The sequence below is a fragment of the Onychostoma macrolepis genome, chromosome 12, assembly GCF_012432095.1.
Source record: "Onychostoma macrolepis isolate SWU-2019 chromosome 12, ASM1243209v1, whole genome shotgun sequence".
Taxonomy (NCBI): Eukaryota; Metazoa; Chordata; class Actinopteri; order Cypriniformes; family Cyprinidae; genus Onychostoma; species Onychostoma macrolepis.
Window position 1 is genome coordinate 20,321,572 of NC_081166.1, and position 19,981 is coordinate 20,341,552.

The following is a 19,981-nucleotide window of genomic DNA, read 5'->3' on the forward strand; positions in this document are numbered from 1 at the left end:
TGTAAACTATAGTCTATATGAATGAAATGAGCGCAAATCAGTAGCCGTGTTGGGTTCTATGCGCGTCTCTCAGAAATCCGAGCTTTGTCTGGAGTTATATCAACTCGACAAAAATATCCTAAAAACTGTCCTAACTTCAAACCTTTTCGAAATCCAACTGTAAAAACGCATTACATTAGCCCTTTTCGTGAATGGCATTACATTTAATTATACAAGATGAAGAAAAGCGATGTTTGATTTTTTTATTTATTTATTTTTTTTAAAGCGGTGTTTGATCAAGGCTTTTGGAGGGTCCAAATGATTTTTTGCGCTCTGTTGATAAAAAACTCGTAGCTAAATGATAACAGATCTATTAGTGCTCTTATTTAAGATTGTGGATGTCAAATTTGTACACAAAGTTCCACTGTAAAATAAGAAGAATAAAGTTATTTTTCTTTTTTGATAAAGTTTTAAATAGAAGATATTTACAAAGTTATCATTTTAATAAAAAAGAATATTTTCTTTAGTTATACAAGACATATTTGTTAAATGAAAAACTATGAATCGAACAGATTTGCATTTAACATGGTATTTTCATGTAATTTGGTGAACTTCCGGTTTAAGCCACGCCCACTTCCGGATCTGACCGAATACAGATACAAATAATTTTGAGATTGTCACAGAAACAGATACAGATACAAATAATGGCTCCGCTGCACACCTCTAGTTGTGATGATAGTACCTTTTCTAATATCTTTGATAGAAAAGGGAGATTTGAGATCGGTTTATAATTAATTAATTCTTTGGGGTCAAGTTGTGTTTTTTTTTAATGACAGGCAGTTTGAAGGTTTTTGGGACATATCCTAATGACAATGATGAGTTAATAATATTCAGAAGAGGATCTATTACTTCTGGAAGCACCTCTTTTAGGAGCTTAGATGGAACAGGGTCTAACATACAGGTTGTTGGTTTAAATGATTTAACAAATTTATACAATTTTTCATTTACAATAGAAGAGAATGAGTGGAATTGTTCCTAAGGGGATCTATAGCGTACTACCTGATGTGATACTGTGGCTGACAGCTAACTGGGGCCCAGGTCAGGAAGCAGACAAACTGGCTAAACCGACCGTCTGCTAGCCGCCTTACGTCCCAGAAGTCAGTTAATTCTCAGCACATAGAGACTCCTTCACCTAGATATCACACTATAGAGACTGTGTTTGTTCCCCGTACTAGAAAATACAGAAAACATTCAAACCAAAGTAATAGTAACAATTTAATTGATGTTCAACAAATTAATACAGATAAACACATGATAAAGCTTGGCTTATTGAATATTAGATCCCTTTCTACAAAAGCACTTTTTGTAAATGATATGTTCACTGACTATAAACTAGATGTGCTTTGTTTGACAGAAACCTGGCTAAGATCAGATGATTACATTACTTTAAACGAGTCTACAGCCCAAGATTACTGTTACAAACATGAACCGCGTCCAAAAGGTAAAGGGGGAGGTGTTGTTACAATTTATAGCAATATTTTCAGTATTTCTCAGAGGTTGGGTTTTAAGTGTAATTCGTTCGAAGTAATGGTGCTTCATATAACGTTATCCACAGAAACAAGTGTTAATGATAAATCCCCTGTGATGTTTGTACTGGCTGCTGTATACAGGCCACCAGGGCACCATACAGACTTTATTAAAGAATTTGCTGATTTTGAGTTAGTGCTGGCTGCAGATAAAGTCCTAATTGCTGGTGATTTTAATATCCATGTTGAAAATGAAAAAAGATTTGTTGGGATCAGCATTTATAGACATTCTAAACTCTATTGGTGTTAAACAACACGTGTCAGGACCTACTCATTGTCGAAATCATACTCTAGATTTAATACTGTCACATGGAATTGATGTCAGTGGCATTGAAATTTTGCAGCAGAGCGATGATATCTCAGATCATTATCTAGTCTCCTGTATATTCCATATAGCTAAAGCTGTAAAGCCAACTCCTTGTTACAAATACGGTAGAACCATCACTTCTAAAGAGAGCAGCCCGGGAAATGGAGCGCAGCTGGAGGAAAACAAAACTAGAGGTATTTCGTATAGCTTGATGGGAAAGTATCCTATCCTACAGAAAAGCATTAAAAACTGCTAGATCTGATTACTTTTCGTCTCTTCTAGAAGAAAACAAACATAATCCCCGGTATTTATTCAATATAGTGACTAAATTAACAAAAAATAAAGCATCAACAGGTGTTGGCATTTCCCAACAGCACAGCAGTAATGACTTCATGAACTACTTTACTTCCTTTATTTATATAGCACTTTTAACAATGCAGATTGCATCAAAGCACTTCCAAGATCGATACTATTAGAGATAAAATTGTAACCATGCAACCGTCTGAAACGGTGTGTCAAGGTATGAAGGCGCTGAAGACATCAGGAGGTTTCGTAAGAAGTAACATTTAATGGTAAACTCAGGATAGTGGAAAATACACACTCCAAATGTAACTGAGATCGGACAAAGACTGCAATGAAACTGAATGCTTATAAATAACAGGAAACAAAGGAGTAAACGAGATGATTAATATAAACCAGGTGAGGATAATTAACGATGATTAACTAATGACAAAAACGGGACAAAAACGGAACAAAAGCAAATAAGGGCAAACAGGAAACTAGAAGGGCAAACACGTAACATATCGGCGCAGAGTTCTACCGGGGGGCGGGCGCCCTGGAGGCCAGTGTAGGACCGGGACAAGGGAGGCTTCCAGGGCGGGTCCGGGGACTCGGGAGGCCATGGCGGATCCGGGGACTCTGTGGCCTTGGTCCTTGGCCCAGCCACACAGGCAATGACAATATGGCCTATATGGCTCCTTCCAGTTCAGGTTGGAGGTGTCTGGGAGCTCCGTTGGCTGATGGTAAGAGATCCCGAGGCCGGAACAGTGTCTTGAGGACCTCGTTTTCGAAGGAACTGGTGAGGGCGAGCTGCACGAATGCCCTCGCATAATTGGAGGTCCGACGATTATCTCAGATTGATACGATGATTTACTAATTACAAAAACCCAAAAAAACGGAACAAAACCAAATAGGGGCAAACAGGAAACTAGAAGGGCAAACACGTAACACCGTCAGCTACAGTATCGCATCAGATAGTGCACTATAGATCCCCCAAGGAACAATTCCACTCATTCTCTACTGTAGGAGAGGAAGAATTGTATAAACTTGTTAAATCATCTAAACCAACAACATGTATGTTAGACCCTATTCCATCTAAACTACTAAAAGAACTGCTTCCAGAAGTCATAGATCCTCTTTTGGCTATTATTAATTCATCATTATCATTAGGATATGTCCCCAAAACCTTCAAATTGGCTCTTATTAAGCCTCTCATTAAAAAAAACACAACTTGACCCCAAAGATCTAGTTAATTACAGACCGATCTCAAATCTCCCTTTTCTGTCAAAGATAATAGAAAAGGTAGTATCCTCACAATTATATTCCTTCTTAGAGAAAAATGGTATCTGCGAGGAATTCCAGTCAGGATTTAGGTCGTATCATGGTACTGAGACTGCTCTCATTAGAGTTACAAATGACCTGCTTCTATCATCTGATCGTGGTTGTATCTCTTTATTAGTTCTATTGGATCTTAGCGCTGTCTTCGACACTATCGACCACAACATTCTTTTGAATAGACTAGAAAACTTTGTTGGCATTAGTGGAAGTGCCTTAGCATGGTTCAAATCGTACTTATCTGACCGCCATCAGTTCGTAGCAGTGAATGAAGAGGTATCATATCATAAGTGCAGTATGGAGTACCTCAAGGCTCAGTACTAGGGCCATTACTTTTCACGCTTTACATGTTACCCTTGGGAGATATTATCAGGGGACATGGTGTTAGCTTTCACTGTTATGCTGATGATACTTAGCTCAATATTTCTTCGAGGCCCGGTGAAACACACCAAATTGAGAAACAAACGGAATGCATAGTCGATATAAGAAACTGGATGACAAGTAATTTCTTACTGCTAAATTCTGAAAAAAAACAGGTGTGTTAATTATCGAACCTAAAAACCCCACATGTCATAACCTAGAACACTATCTAACACTTGACGGCTGCTCTGTCAATTTATCTTCATCAGTTAGGAACCTAGGTGTGCTGTTTGATAGCAATCTTTCATTTGAAAGCCATGTTTCTAGCATCTGTAAAACTGTATTTTTCCATCTCAAAAACATATCTAAATTGTGACCTATGCTCTCAAGAGATGCAGAAATACTAATTAATGCGTTTATGACCTCAAAGTTTGACTATTGTAATGCTTTATTGGGTGGTTGTTCTGCACGCTTGATCAACAAACTACAGTTGGTCCAAAATGCAGCAGCTAGAGTCCTTACTAGAACCAGGAAGTATGACCACATTAGCCTGGTTCTGTCAACACTGCACTGGCTCCCTATCAAACATCAGATAGATTTTAAAATCTTGTTAATTACTTATAAAGCTCTGAATGGCTTAGCTCCTCAGTATTTGAGCGAGTTCTTATCACATTATAGTCCTCCACGTCTGCTGCGTTTTCAAAACTCTGGCCGTTTGATAATACCTAGAATATCAAAATCGACTGCGGGCAGCAGATCTTTTTCCTATTTAGCACCCAAACTCTGGAACAATCTACCTAACACTGTCCGGGAGGCAGACACACTCTGTCAGTTTAAATGTAGATTAAAGACACATCTCTTTAGCCTGGCTTACACATAACACACTAATACGCTTCTATTGTTCAAATTCGTTAAAGGATTGTTAGGCTGCATTAATTACGTAGGTCAATTGGAACTGGGAACACTCCCCATAACACATGATGTACTCGTTACATCGTAAGAAGTATGGCATCTACGCTAATATTTGTCTGTTTCTTTCTTATTCTGTTTCTCAGTCCGTATCCGATCAGATGGTGGATCAGCACCAAGAGATGATGTCTGCAGCCCTCATCGTTAGTGGAGACCAGGACACCTAGATGAGCCCCAGAGATATAAATTTAAATTATAATAAACAAACAAATATATACTATAAAAATAGACCGAGAAACAATAAATGCATTAAACTATACATTACAATTATATCAAATGAATAAATCATATAAATGAAAAACTTCAAATAATGAATAAAACACAAATATAAGAAATACATTAAATTATAAATTAAAATACTCCATCTGGACAAGACCACAGGAATCAGATAAGCCCTTTACACAATCTGACATGGCTGCGGTTGGAATTGAACTGCAGGTTTCGTCTGGCCAGAGGAGAACTGGCCCCCCGACTGAGCCTGGTTTCTCCCAAGGTTTTTTTCTTCATTCTGTCACAGAGGGAGTTTTGGTTCCTTGCCGCTGTCGCCTCTGGCTTGCTCAGTTGGGGGCACTTAATTTCTAGCGATTGTCGTCAATTTGATTGCACAGATACTATTTAAAGTAAATTAACTAATTTAAACTATAGTTTCGATCTTGGAAGTAAAGTAGTTCATAAAGTCATTACTACTGTGCTGCTGGGTAATGTCTGCACCTGCTGATGTTATATTTTTTTGTTATTTTAGCCACTGTATTGAATAAATACTTGGGGTTGTGTTTCTTTTCTTCTAAAAGAGATGTAAAGTAAGCAGATCTAGCAGTTTTTAAGGCTTTCCTATAGGAGAGAGTATTTTCCCGCCAAGCCATACAAAATACCTCTAATTTTGTTTTTCTCCAGCTGTGCTCCATTTTCCGGGCTGCTCTCTTTAAGGCCCGAGTGTGCTCATTATACCATGGTGTTGGACTCTTTTCCTTAATATTCCTTAAGCGTAAAGGAGCAACCGTATCTAAAGTGCTAGAAAAGAGAGAGTCCATAGTTTCTGTTACATCATCAAGTTGTTCTGAGCTATTGGATATGCTGAGGAACTGAGATAAATCAGGAAGATTATTTATAAAGCAATCTTTTGTGGTAGAAATGATGGTTCTACCATATTTGTAACAAGGAGTTGGCTTTACAGCTTTAGATATATGGAATATACACGAAACTAGATACTGCTCTGAGATATCATCGCTCTGCTGCAAAATTTCAATGCCACTGACATCAATTCCATGTGACAGTATTAAATCTAGAGTATGATTTCAACAATGAGTAGGTCCTGACATGTGTTGTTTAACACCAATAGAGTTCAGAATGTCTATAAATGCTGATCCCAACGAATCTTTTTTTTTTTTTTTCAACATGGATATTAAAATCACCAGCAATTAGGACTTTATCTGCAGCCAGCACTAACTCAAAATCAGCAAATTCTTTAATAAAGTCTGTATGGTGGCCTGTATACAGTAGCCAGTAATTTATCATTAACACTTGTTTCTTTGGATAACATTATATGAAGCACCATTACTTCGAACGAATTATACTTGAAACCCGACATCTGAGAAATGCTGAAAATATTGCTATAAATTGTAGCAACACCTCTCCCTTTACCTTTTGGACACAGTTCATGTTTGTAACAGTAATCTTGGGGGGTAGACTCATTTAAAATAATGTATTCATCTGGTTTTAGCCAGGTTTCTGTCAAACAAAGCACATCTAGTCTATGGTCAGTGATCATATCATTTACAAAAAGTGCTTTTGTAGAAAGGGACCTGATATTCAGTAAGCCAAGCTTTATCATTTGTTTCTCTGTATTGTATACATTTTTTTATTTGTTGAATGTCAATCAAATTGTTACTCTTAAATTGGTTTGGACTTTTTTTGTATTTTCTAGTTTGGGGAACAGTCACAGTCTCTATAGTGTGATATCTAGGTGAACGAGTCTCTATGAGCTGAGAATTAACTGACCTCTCTGACGTGAAGCGGCTAGTAGACGGTCGGTTTAGCCAGTCTGTCTGCTTCCTGACCTGGGCCCCAGTTAGTCAAGTACAAACTCTAAGACGATGTGCCATATTTCTAGAGAGAAGAGCGGCGCCACCCCAGGAGGGATGAACACTTAGACATCCAGCCATTGAGTGACGACAGCCTGCTATGAATCTCATCACCCCTCATCAAGCAGGGAGGGGACCAGAGCATATTACAATGTCTGACATTGTATTTGCAAGTTCACACACACACAAACTGGCGAAGTCAAACATCATTAGCGCCGACGTGAATAACAATCTTACTGAATTTACGTTTAGCATTAGCCAGCACTTTTAAATTTGCCAAGATGTCAGGCGCTCTGGCTCCCGGTAAACAATGGACTATGGTGGCTGGTGTCTCAATTTTCACGTTCCGTACAATGTTTTGATCGGAACAGAAGAGCGGTGTCTTGACCCACGACTAGGCTGCCTCACAGTCACCCAGTTGCCCTGCTGCATGGGCTCTATCAGAACCGAACAATGTACAGGACTCCCTGAACTAGTCGCATCCAAAGCAGTATCTACAGCCCTTACATTCTTACTATCCTCAACTAAAGTTTGGATGCATGTCTCTAGTTCTAAAATCTTCTCTGTCAGCCTAACTATTTCCCTGCATTTATCACATGTGAATCCCTCGTCGCTGACAGAGAAAGATAAACTGTACATGTGGCAAACAGTGCAAACAATAATAGCAGGAGAAGAAGCCATTACTCAACAGTGGTAAGTGGTAAATCAGAATCAGTCATCAATCACGGTGTTTGATGAACTCGTGAAAAACGGAGCGAGAGGGAGTTGTTGTCAATAATTCAGTTGTGCATTTTCCCCCTAGTTAGTTAATGAGATAGCCCTCATTATGCCAAATCCAGCTCCATTTTTTATCTGATTGGTGAGTCAAGCACCCACTTCTGTCCGTCAAAATTCCTTATTCTTTAAGTAATAAAGGCTGGACTGGTACTTATTGAAAAGCAGATTGAGAATGTTAGATAAAACACAGACTTCAAAGAACTGCTGTGAGACCAGTGAATAATCAAGATTAATAAAAAGTTAATAAAATAATTAACAAAACTTGAAGCAGTCTCTATAGTGATCATTAAATATGCAGCACCTGTGCACGCAAAGGGAAGGGATGGAAGTGCTTCTGGTTAGATCATCAGCCTGTTGAAGCTGTTTGGCTGTTGCACTGGGTCGTCAGTCTGCGATGGCACTCAAAGGCCTGGTTTTGTGGTGTATGGTCTCCGTTGTTTCTCTGCCTCTCCTCAGTCTGGCTTTTGATTGATCCTGCCAGAGTTTTGCATTTCAGGATGTTCTCTTCACCCTCAGGAAAAGTCTGAAGTGAAAGATTCACTTTTTCCTGCTTTAAGTCGGCCTTTCTCCATGCAGAAGTATGCACTCCTCTTTCTGGAGGGTAGTTGAATATCCATCAGCTCTTCTTCTCTCTGCAGCTGTGTCTTTGCTTCTTCACTGCTTTGTTAAACAGACTCCAGTTCATTGCTTCCCTTTGTCAAGGCACTGTTCCAGAAGCCATCTGAAATTTTATCACTCAGAGACCGCATTGATCAAATTGAACCTTTGTAAACTCTATCCAAATTTTGTCTGAGCAATCAGCTCTTTATCTAATTTTCACTTTTCAACCATCTCTTTCAATGGTCCCTTAATAAAAAAGGTCTCATTTTGTTAAAAACAGCAGTTCCCTTATTCTATTTTAGTAAAGCAAGTTCTTCATTGCAGAAAAACAGCAAGCAGTTTTTTCTTTGCAACATGCAGAAAGCAGCAGTAATCTACCTTTATTATATACTACAATTAAACAAAATAATACTTTCTCTTACAACAGCATGATATGCGTATGGTAAACTAAAGACTTCAATCATAATTTTTCTTCTATATTTGCATACATGGTTCAGAATAATCTAGTAATGGTGAATGAATTTTCCCCAACCAATATATATATTTAATCAACAATTTCCATTACTATTATAAAATGTCTATGGCTTTTCACTTAAAATTTCTCTTAACTTGGTCACCCAATCTTGCTCTCATTCAACATTGCACTACACAAGTTATCTTTAGTTAACTCAAACCCAAATCTCTGAAACTCATAATTGTCAGAGAGTCACAGTCACCGCCGCCCACAGCAATCACCAGATCACAGTCACCGTTCTAATCACCCGCACCTGTCAACCCTCATCAGCACTTCCATAAATACCCACTCTCTCTGACATTCATTGTCTTGTCTACAGTTCACATGCTGAAAAGTAACCTGACTCTATTACTACCTACCTATATCTACTTACCTGTTGTCTCGCTGAGTTTCTCCCCAGTTCCATCGACTTCTCTCCACGACGAACTCCCAAGTCTCCTGGTTCCTGATCTCCGACTATCCTGTATACAGAGAATGCTGTTATCTCTCCGTCAAGGCCTTTGGACATTATCTCACATCAAGATACTCACCCACGTCATTCTCTTCACATTCCAGTCATCTGTTCAATCAATAAACCTCACTGTCATTCACTCACCTGTGGTTTCCGTCTTTGTTTGTGACAGTAATGGATTTACCTTCATACTGTCTCCCAAGGACACCAAGATACAAATTTTAGAAGTTCTCAGATATTAGATATAACATTTTAAGCATGTGCAATCTTTTTATTCATATATTAAGATAAGTCATTATAATAATATAATAATACAAATTTATATCTTATTTTAATTAATCTATTATTATTTCAATAATCTGCAAAGTCCACATCTTAGATTACCTTTTAAAAACAACATTCATACAAGTCCCTTTATTATTTAGGGTTCACACACTCATACTTTGTCCCTTTTTTAGATAGGGCTCATACACTCATTCACTCTTCTTCAGTGTAACACCAGCTGCGCCCATCTCCGCTGCCTGAACACACTCAAGTGATGGTCCAGGAGGGGCACGCACCTCTGGTCCACCAGATACAAAGCTTACTTTCTCATACAGTCACAATAATAGTGTATCAAATAAAGTGCACTATACACTACTTTTGAATTCATTACTCAATTTTGTGCATAACAATGTGATTAATCACGATTAAAAAATTTAATCGTTGCCCAGCACTAATATGCGATTCTTGTATAATCCTATAGGAAAGTATGTTTGGTACATGCGGAGCAGGAAGCCAAGGTGGAGCCGGCAGATCAGGGTGCCGGGATGAACCCGGCGGGGTAGGAAGCCGGGGCGGAGCCGGCACAGCATTAAGCCAGGGCGGAGCAAACGAAGTAGAAGACCACCACGGTGGAGTAGGCAGAGCTGAAGACCACCAGAGCAGAGCTGAAGACCACCACAGCGGAGCAGATCTAGCTGAAGACCTCCAGAGTGGAGTATGCGGGGCTGAAAAGCACCAGGACGGAGCAGGTGAAGCTGAAGACAACCAGGGTGGAGCAGATGGAGCTGAAGACCACCATAGCTATGCAGACTGATCTGAAGATTCCCACAGTGGAGCAGACAACAACCTTAGCAGAGCAGATGGGTATGACAATCCCCACAGCAGAGCAGACGGGACTGAAGATACCCACAGTGGAGCAGATGAGCACCAGGGTGGAGCTGATGGAGCTGAGGACAATTTCAAGGGAGCTGATGGTGCAGGGAACCACCAAAGTGGATCAGGCGGGACTGGAACAAAGAGCACAGAGAGGTTAATAACAGCCGTAACAGGACAGACATAGAGTTCACAAACTGCCTCCATGGCCATGACAGGACAGGCAGAGAGTTCACAAGTGGTCTCCTTGACCATATCAGGACAGGCAGAGAGTTCACAGAGCTCAAAAACGACCTCCTTGGTCATTACAGAACGAACAGAGAGTTTGGGACCGGCCTTCATGGCCATGACTGGACAGTCAAAGAGTTATGAAACAACCTCCTTGGTCGTTGCAGGACAAACAGAGAGCTCAGGACCAGCCTTCTAGGCCCTGAGAGGACAGTCACAGAGTTCACAGACAGCCTCTGTCACCGTGACTAGGCAGGCAGAGAGTTCATAAGTGGGATCCCCCTTGGTCCGTTCGCCGCGGGGCCCGGTGCGACCGCCCCAGTTGCACCGCCCAAGGGCCGGCCCTGGTTTAGACCATAGCAAAAAAAAGTCAGAGCAAAGCTCAAGAAATCATGTTGTTACGCCCTTAATAAGCATTAAATAACCTAATTGAATAACAAAATAAAAATAAATTTTACTTCCCTAACTACCTAACGAAAAACAAAACCCAAACGAGCCAGCCAAAATAAATGGGCAGTACACCCCTACACTCCACGTTCTTAAAACATAATGTTTTAGAGCAAATGGATGTAGTTAACAGATTTTACACTTCACTTGAGTTTAACAAATTTGATCATCGGCCGGAGGAGGGATCCAGGAGCTCTCGACCCAAACGCAACCGAACCAACAATGAGTTCCCCGTTGAATGCCGGCGGCATCCTTATAAAGATCACGCCTCATCTGAAACAACAATGGCAATCATACACCCCATCATTGGACAACCTATCAGAGACCAGAAAGAACAAGAAGGAGGAGAAAGAACACACAACACAACACAGCAGATACCAAAGACACAAACCGTAACACCCCCACACCTAAAAAAAATCTACATATGGTAGATTCAAACAGAACCAAATGAATGGGATAGTGCATTGGCTAACACACTGTCTTTGCCCTTCTTGTAACAAATTTCCAGATTGAAATCTTGAATAAAAAAAGACCAGCACATAATTCGTTGATTCAAGTTTTTCATACGAGACAAGAAAATCAATGGGTTATGATCAGTGAACACAATCACTGGAAGAGAGCTAGAACCAATGTATACCTCAAAATATTGTAAAGCCAACACTAAAGCCAGTGCTTCTTTCTCGATCATACTATAATTTAATTGATGTTTCAGAAATTTCTTTGAAAAGTACTCAACAGGATGCTCAACCCCCGCTTTCATCGTCCTGCAGAAGGACAGCACCAGCGCCTGTAGCGCTCGCATCAACATCCAACTTAAATGAGCACGGATACTGAGGTGCCGCTAACACAGGAGCGCTGGACAGAAGATTTTTAACAGAATCAAAGGCAGCCTGGCATTCATCGGTCCACTCGAAAGATTGTGAAGCATGGAGCAAATTAGTCAAGGGCAAAACAACATCTGATACATTTTTGCAAAACCCCCGATAGTACCCAGACATTCCTAAGAATCGTTTCAGTTTACGTTTTGTGAGGGGCATGGCAAAGTTCGTAATAGCTTGCACTTTCAATGCGACAGGTCAAACCTGTCCCTGACCCACCTGCTTCCCTAATTATGTAACGGTGGCTTTACCAAATTCACACTTGAGTGAGTGAAGAAGAAAAAATGTTGCAAAATACGATAGTAAGTTTTAATCATTCCAAAATGCCCAGCAACATTATCGTGGGGCACACTTGCTTACGTAAGCATTTGGGTATTACCAGTTGGAAAACAGTATGCCAAACCATCAGACCTTGTCGGAGTCCACTTTCTTTTTTTAACACATCGTTATCCCAAAAGTAGCCTATTGATTTATTCTCCATCTCCTTTACAGTTAGTGCTACACTCCTGCAACACATTAAAGAAGGATCTTTCCTCTGTTCCACAGAGATCAGACCTTTATCCACCGACAGCGACAAGTCATTTAATGCTATTTCAGCACCACTACCCATGGACAGCAACTCAGGACCGGACAGCTCTTGTTTCACAATAGGAGCCTCAGCTTTAACTCTACCCTCGGTTGCAAAAAAAGTATCTGAAAGACCAATCGTCTTCCCAAATTTGCATGCTTGAGCCCGTGTAACTACACACACAGAAAAGACTGACGGAAACTCTGATGCTAAGAACTTGCCAACACAAAGGACTGGTTCGTCCCTGTATCACGCAGCATGGCTACAGACACCAAATCCTGATCCAAACCACTAAGAGAAATCAAAGCCAAAATACGAATATACCTCGTTATCCCTAAACACGGGCACAAGGGTAAGATGACGACTGATATCAAAATCAGTGGAACTTTCAGAGGCCACAGACACTTGAGCAGTGTTGGGCACGTTACTTTAAAAAAGTAATTAGTTATAGTTACTAGTTACTTCTCACAAATAGTAACTGAGTTAGTAACTGAGTTACATCATTATAAAAGTAACTAATTACCAGAGAAAGTAACTATTGCGTTACTTTTAAAAAAATGTTCAAATGTCAAATAACTTTGAATGCCCCCAATATTAAATATGTTAAATTAATGAAATGAACACTAAAAATAATAAATTATTATTATAAAACATTGTACATTAATCTACACTATTTATCTACTGACACTTATTATCAGTCAGTCAAGCATTATAATATAATATTATGATAATTTAATATTATATGATGATAGAACTTTAGTAATTAGAATAACCAAGTATGAATGCATATTTGTCATCAATATAAAACGCACTAAGGATTAATGAGCTGCTGGGTTCATGAATATTAATCACGTTGTCTGCATTCGCTCGAATTGATTTGCTGAAATCAAAACAGGGGTGATAATAGGTGAGCGCCAGCCAATGAGATTGTTGTTTGCGCATTAGTTCCGCCCACTATCGGAGAAACCGGCAGTTCTTAAAAGCTGAAGAATTCCAAAAGAACTCCGTTATTTTGACAGGAAAATACAACAAAGAATATCGTTTACATGTAGCGCGTCAATTCTGCATGTTATGAAAGACTCTCTTGCTCTGTATCTTTCTTTGCGTGCGTGTATGTAAGAGAAAGCAATGGCGAGCCGTGCGCTTCACACTAGAGTTTATGGTATGTCAAATACAGCTACACTGCGCATCCATTCAGATGAACTGAAAAAATTAATTCTAATAATATAATATAGTAACGCCACATTTTATTGTCAGTAACGGTAACGGCATTGTAACGGGGGAAACAGTAATTCGTTTGATTACTCGTTACTGAAAAAAATAACGCCGTTAGTAACGCCGTTTATTTATAACGCCGTTATTCCCATCACTGCACTTGAGGCACAGTATACGAATGAAATTCAATAGGCCTATAAAGCGGAGTAGGCTGCATAACCATTTGAGCTTTAACTGAACTTGCTCAACACTGATCAGCCTTTCTTCATTTTAGGGGCAGTCGTGGCCTAATGGTTAGAGTTGGATTCGTAACCCAAAGGTTGCAAGTTCAAGTCTCAGGTCCGGCAGGAATTGTAGGTGGGGGAGTGAATGTACAGCGCTCTCTTCCACCTTCAATACCACGACTGAGGTACCCTTGAACAAGGCACCAAATATGGAATTAGATTTGTGCCAAATAAAATGAATGTAATTTTTCAAGAAACTTATGAAAATATCAAGTGAAACTGAATAAAATGTCTTTGAAACTAAAAAATAAATAAATTACAGGCAAAATCTTTGACCTCGTTTTTAATACACTGCAGGTTTTGCAACTGTTTTCTCATCTTTCATTCGTTGATCTGTACTTACAAATGCACTTCCAGAGTTTTCATTTACGCTTCTAAAGTTTTCGTTTACGATTCTGAAGATTTCATTTACGCTTCTGAAGTTTTCGGTCGCCATTCTGACACAAAGCTCTCGTGGGGGCGGGGTTAACAGTGGTGTGTTCTCATTGGCTACTGAGTTTTTGATTGACAGCTTCTTGACCTGGAAGTGAAGGCGTCAGTATCGTTGCGCCTGTGTGGATGTGAGCGTCTGTTAGCGGCTTCCTATTTCATTTTAATGATATAAAGTTAGGAGTTTTGTTTTTGAATTCAATCTGTATTCATCTGTTGCTACTACTCTGTCAACATAAGCTTTTAGGAGCATGAGAAAACGCGAGAGAAAAAGGTCATATTGAGGTTTAATTATTAAAGTACTGTAATACTGGAAATATCGTATAATGTCCAGTGTTCTCTTATTATATGTGTTTATTGCTCTTGATTCTTTTGCATTATAGGGTCTAATTAGGTTGAGCTGTTACATTTGAAATACAATACTATACTGTGATATTCAGACGCCAAGAAAGTCTCACTCCAACCAGGCAATCAAGCTCATTTTATTACATATCCCACACAAAGAATGTTCTTGCTGCCAATTGTTTTTATCATGCTGATCATTTTGTTTAGTTATTTTATTTAGTTAACATCATCTAACATTTAAAATTGGAAATACATTTTTAACAATCATCAACTCTTTCAAGTGTGACTTTTATAAACCAGTTGAATGAATGTAAATGAAAATATGAATTAATTCAAATAAATTGACATTCTTTATTGTCACTATAGCATATACACAAGTATCAAAGTGAAAGTCTTGGATGCAATTATGTTGTGAGCGGAAAGACCAGAATCCACAAAAAACTAACTGCATATATACATAATGCGCAGTACTATTATAATTTACATTACCACACAAAATGCACAAGAACATAACATACAGAATGTTTAAAATTCATATGTTTTAAACACTGCAATGATCCTTTCAACAGTTCCTGTTACAGTATAAGTTACAAAACAGTGAATGAGTATGTAATGTACTGGAGTGCAATATCAGTCTTTACGGGATAGTCCACGCCAAAAAAGAAAATTCTTTCATTTACTCACCTTCATGCTATTCCAGATGTATATAACTTTCTTTCTTGACACAAAGATTTTTAAGAAAATAATCAATTTCTGAGAATCCACATAACACAAGTGAACTGTAACCCATGCACATTTGACAGTTGAGTGGAAGCGATTATTAATAGTCAAAAGTTTATATTATTAGTGTTTTTCTTATCTGTTGTTTCACTTCAAAAGATACTGATTTAAAAACTAAGGTCAGATTGATTACGGTCATGGTCGCTGTGTGTGGTTTTTAAAGCATCTTTAGGACTCACAGAGATTAATTATTTGCCTAAAAATCTTAACTTGTGTTTACCTGTCCAGTAGAAAGAAAGTACAGTAATATGCATTTGAGACAGCATGAGGGTGAGTAAAATTCAAAATATATATTTTTTTATTTTTGAACTATCCCCTTAACAATCACATGCTGTTGGTATGCCAATTCAAGATCAGCATAGACTAATAAGAATAAAGTGCAACCTCTTGTGTACTTGTGAACAGTGTTTGTTTTATCTAGAGCTCCAAAGAAGTAAAAATATTTGCATAATATCAGGTGCCTGAAGATCAAGTTCCCAGTCATTCAAAGGTGATGTGTCTGAACACAATAAGATTCTTGTCTGATGAGGGCTCTCTGGTACTATCACTACATCCTCTGGGTCAGCATCAGAAGTTTATGGAAGAGTTGCTCTTCTCTGGAAACAGAAAGGACATGTATCATAGTCTAACAATACAAACTGCTTTGAACTCCCATGGCACATTTCAAACTTAAAATATTTCAAACAAATAAATACACAATATAATTATTTAATATATATATTAGTATTAACTTGGTACTAAAATACCTCAAAGTTATGTACCATTAATCATCTGTAATACCGCTGTGTAACCATTAGATGGCGTATAGCCCTATATAATCATGACTGTGTATACCCTAGTTGCTGGAAACTGTTTTCAGTCATAATTATTTGCATGTATTAGGTTTTGCATTTGGATATATATTTAGACATTATTTGTCAAAGTTTGTTTGTTTGTTTGTAAAAGGCTTACCTTGCTAAAGTTGACAGCGCAGTGATTGACAGCGGGCTTGTAAAATAGCATTGGTTATTGTCAGATACAGTAAATTTAGTACTGTACACTCTATGTGCTGGGGGAAAATATGAACTAATCGAAGCAAATATGATCTAATTGAAGACTGTAACTGTGTGTAGATAACCAGGTCCTGTGATTGGACTAAATCAAGAACACTTACCGTGAGTATCCTGATAACAACGATGATTGATGATCATGATGATTATATCATTCATCTGTGCTATTCCTAAGAAATCATCTCATCAATGTAGTGTAGCAGCAGAAAAATACTGATAAAATAATAATAAAAAATCTTTATATATCATTTTATATCATTAAAATGAAATAGGAAGCCGCTAACAGACGCTCACATCCACACAGGCGCAACGATACTGACGCCTTCACTTCCAGGTCAAGAAGCTGTCAATCAAAAACTCAGTAGCCAATGAGAACACACCGCTGTTAACCCCGCCCCACGAGAGCTTTGTGTCAGAATGGCGAACGAAAACTTCAGAAGCGTAAATGAAATCTTCAGAATCGTAAACGAAAACTTTAGAAGCGTAAATGAAAACTCTGGAAGTGCATTTGTAAGTACAGATCAACGAATGAAAGATGAGAAAACAGTTGCAAAACCTGCAGTGTATTAAAAACGAGGTCAAAGATTTTGCCTGTAATTTATTTATTTTTTAGTTTCAAAGACATTTTATTCAGTTTCACTTGATATTTTCATACGTTTCTTTAAAAATTACATTCATTTTATTTGGCACAAATCTAATTCCATATGAACAAGGCACCAAACCCCCAACTGCTCCCCGGGCGCAGCAGGCTGCCCACTGCTCTGGGTGTGTGTTTACGGTGTGTGTGTCTGTTCACTGCTGTGTGTGTTGGTTAAATGCAGAGCACAAATTCCGAGTATGGGTAACCATACTTGGCCACGTCACGTCACTTTAGTCACTTTAATTTGCATCGAATGAATCCTCAAATAAAAAAAAATACAAAAATGAATTGGACGAGCCCCCAATTGTTACTGCGCCCCACGCCGGATAGCAGGAATAGACTCTAAACAGGGCATAATAAAACTGGGTTGGGGTGATGGAATTCCAGATATTCAAATCACTCTGGTCGATAATCAAACAAATACACAGTATTAATCAAAGAAGGTGATTAGGTTTATTTAAAAATAAACAACAGCAAGTGAAAATAGAGAGACAAAGAAAATGTCTCGGTTACATATGTAACCCTCATTCCCTGAAGGAAGGAACAGAGACATCACGTCGGTGACCGACGATTTTGCTTAGAGAGACCAATCCACTTCGAGTGTAACTAAACGAGCATGTGATGATTGCATATAGCTGCCGCTGATCACAGAGTGAGTATAAGTAGGCAGCAGGTGCAGCACATATTCAGCTTTTCGCTGAGGAGCTGAGCCAGTAACCCGGCCACTCAGCGGTGGTACAGAAGCTGTGGCGACGGGACGTCTCTGTTCCCTTCTTCAGGGAACGAGGGTTACATATGTAACCAAGACGTTCCCTTTCACTCGGAGTCACGTCGGTGACCGACGAATTGGAATCCCTACCAAAGTGCCACAGGTACTGCCCCTTCCAGTGTCCTGTGGAAGCCTCCTACGCCCCTTCTTTTTGGCGTAGGCTGGGGCTTGCCACAAGAAGACCAGTTATTGTTGCTATGGCACTACCCACTCAGTAGGACTGGATAACACTGAGAAAACGTACCCATTCCACTTAGAACAGGAACGCTGCGGTAGCCCCATCCTTCCCGAGGTTCAGAAGCACTTACACATATGAACAACCGTTTAGGTGCATATGGAAGATTAGAGATTAGATTAGATTAAATGGGCAGTACACCCCTACACTCCACGTTCTTAAAACATAATATTTTAGAGCAAATGGATGTAGTTAACAGATTTTACACTTCACTTGAGTTTAACAAATTTGATCATCAGCCAGAGGAGGGATCCAGGAGCTCTCAACCCAAACGCAACCAAACCAACAATGAGCTCCCCGTTGAATGCCGGCGGCGTCCTTATAAAGATTATGCCTCGTCTGACCCGCCAGTGTCGATCATACACCCCATCATTGGACAACCTATCAGAGACCAGAAAGAACGAGGAGGAGGAGAAAGAACACACAACACAGCAGATACCAAAGACACAAACCGTAACACGTGTAATGTTTAATGCGTTTGGTTTCGTACTGTATCGCATACCTTGTCAGTAATGTGCACTTGCTTGTCCCTTTGCTGTGATAAACAGTAAAGTGTGTTCAAGCGCTAACAAAAGACAGTGTAAAGAAATAATCTTTGAAAGAAGCAATCAATCAGTGGAAGTTTAAAGCATCTCGTAAGTGTATTTATTTGTTGTCTCAGTGTTTAGCGCAGTTGTCGTTGCTAGGAAACGCTTGTTTTGTTTACTGTGTTGAGATGTGCTGAAGTCACATTTGGTCTCGTACTGTATCAGATACCTTGTCAGCAGGGATTGAAATGAACTTTTTTACTCACCAGCCAATTTGGCGACAAACTTTTTAAGTTACCGGCCATTCATAATTTCTACTAGCCAAAAAAAAAGAAAGAAAGAAAGAAACCAATAGCTTGAGGCTGTCTACACCAGTGTTAATTTCGTCGACGAAGACGAAAAATATTCGTCAACGAACCTTTTTTCTGTGACTAAGACTAGACGTTGACGAGCTAAAATTAATGTCTGATGATAAAAACTATGACGAAATTTATGCCGCGTCTTCATTAACAAGACGAGACGGGACTAAAATGTTATTTGAGGACTACCGGACATTCAAAATACATCCTATATGCTAAATGAACTGTCTTGTCTTTCAAAATGTGCGTCTCTGTCATTGGATTACAATCAGATGAGGGGCGTATCTAGTCTCAGTATGGCAGCCGCAGCGGACGGATAGGCTATCAAAATGCAAACTAACGATCTGAAACAATAGCCTCAGCACCCGAAGGGTTAGGGATAGGGTGACCAGACGTTCCGTTTTTCCCGGGAGTCACAATTCGTTGTCGATTAATTTAAAGTTAGTGACGCGGGATAGGCGGAGTCGCGCTGATAGAACGCAAGCTCCACTTCTTCAGTTCTCATACAGCGCGCGATCACTTCTCAGTTCTCAGCACTCAAATACACACACAGCAGTCCTGTGATTTAATCAGTCAATAATAATAATAATAATCATAATACATTTAGGCTGTTACTAAAATGAAATCAGTATCAACAAAGTTCATCTTTGCAGAAGTTGCATGTGAAGTGGCATTTAGATGCATTTACACCTTAATGAAGTATGACGTCTTGTCGCAATTTTGCGACTTTGGCGCTTAGAGGGTTAATACATAAATCTAAAAGTAGCCTAAAAGTAAAATCATTGAATAATGTGTTTATAATATTTATTGCATTTAAACACATCTATAAAGATTGTATTACTGTAAAAGAAAA